A 1,563-nucleotide genomic window follows, 5' to 3' on the forward strand; every position below is an offset into this window, starting at 1 on the left:
TTTAGCACAGACCATGTGCTTCAGAAATATTTCTTCTAGACAAACTAAAGGAATAATCCACCACAACTTGAACGTTTTGCCATTTACTCACCCTCATGTTCCAAACCCATATCTGGTTATTTATTCATTTATTGTTTTGAATGGGAATCTTCATGCAGCTATTTTCGAACAAAATTTGTGCGTTACATTCCAAGCCATTTGGCGATTGGTTGTTGGTGAACCAATTACAGTGAACGATTTAAATTTTGTCCTAACCCGCATACAAAACTATCGTATTGTCTTCATAACCCATAAGGTGTTTGACAGCCGTGGTTACCATAAACTATGCGAAAATTCTTTAAAAATTAATCTTTTGCGTTCTATAAAAACAATAACAGCATACAAGTTTGGAACAATTTAGGGCAAGAAATTTAGCATTTTCTTTTAGGGTGAATTATACCTTTAATAAACTCAAAAAATGAAATTCAAACCTATTTCCTGTCTGACCTCAGCTAGAGTCCTGAAAATAAGAGTATTTAGGTGTTAGTCTTTGGCATGGTATTAGAAAAGCCATTTTAGATTTATCTACAGGAAAGATACTCTCATCTAAATCTATAACTAAATTACATAAATGCACACTTCCTGTGTTCAAAAAAAAAAGAAAATATCCCTTAGTGCATTGCTCGGTAGAAATATACCTCTAAAGTTTTTAAGTCCTAAGTGAAACCTGTCAGTCTTTGACCTTCATTTACACACCCAAGGTTGTCATTAGTGCTGATCTAGTACAAATGTTTCCATTTCCAAAGACATTTGATGAAAATGGGGCGCTGATCTTAAATTAGCACTCTAATTCCTCAGACACACAGTATAAGTGTGTTTCGGGAATAGAGGGGAATTTTACAATATGAATGGTCTCAATCGGCAGCAAAACCGAGGTGCAGTGTGGAAGCTGAGAGTTTTTGAGATGACCCAGCTGCCCAAAGACATCCACACACAACCCATGCTGATAAAACTACAGCCGCACAATCTTCTCACACTCACGGTGAAGCTAACAATGAGAGTATAGATGACTTTTATTAAAGAGTGTCTGTTACAAACACCGTGGCTCTCATTGGCTAACCTCTGCTGAAACCTGTGCTCCAAACCCAGACTCGACAGATCTATAGATTTAGCTCACATTAAGCGGGGAACACAGCAGATCCAGTCCAGTTGAGTCTAGATTTGTTCAGAGTGAATGTGGGCGACGGGTTCTGATCCAGCCCATCCATGAAGAGATCACTATAGCGCTTGAGTGCATGTGTGTAACCGTTGCAACCTGTTTAGTTTCGTTTCAAAGAACTTTTACAAAGAAAAGAGCAGAAAGGGTTTTACACAAGCAAAACAAAAAAAAAAATGGCTGCAAAAGAGTTGTAGCTATAAAAACAAACAACAATTAACAATAATAATACAACATAACAAAAAGATAATTGAGTATTAACATTAGGGAGGGAAAGTATCCAGTTGTGTCCCTTCTTCAGGTGAAGCGGCTCCCTCAGAGGGTTTGGCACAAGAGTCTGATGAGCTTGTGTGTGTGAGAGAGAGAGA

General features: G+C 37.8%; 1 protein-coding gene across 1 annotated transcript in view; it reads right to left on the reverse strand.

Moving 5' to 3' along the window:
• Positions 1–477: 477 nt before the first annotated feature.
• LOC107700589 (tropomodulin-2-like) overlaps positions 478–1,563 on the reverse strand; it is a 39,812-nt gene continuing 38,726 nt past the window's right edge. The window contains exon 11 of the mRNA XM_016502308.1: positions 478–1,545. The gene's annotated coding sequence lies outside the window, so the exon portion shown is untranslated. The remainder of the gene's footprint in view (positions 1,546–1,563) is intronic.

Source organism: Sinocyclocheilus anshuiensis, unplaced genomic scaffold, assembly GCF_001515605.1.
Source record: "Sinocyclocheilus anshuiensis isolate Anshui unplaced genomic scaffold, SAMN03320099.WGS_v1.1 scaffold1372, whole genome shotgun sequence".
Classification (NCBI taxonomy): Eukaryota; Metazoa; Chordata; class Actinopteri; order Cypriniformes; family Cyprinidae; genus Sinocyclocheilus; species Sinocyclocheilus anshuiensis.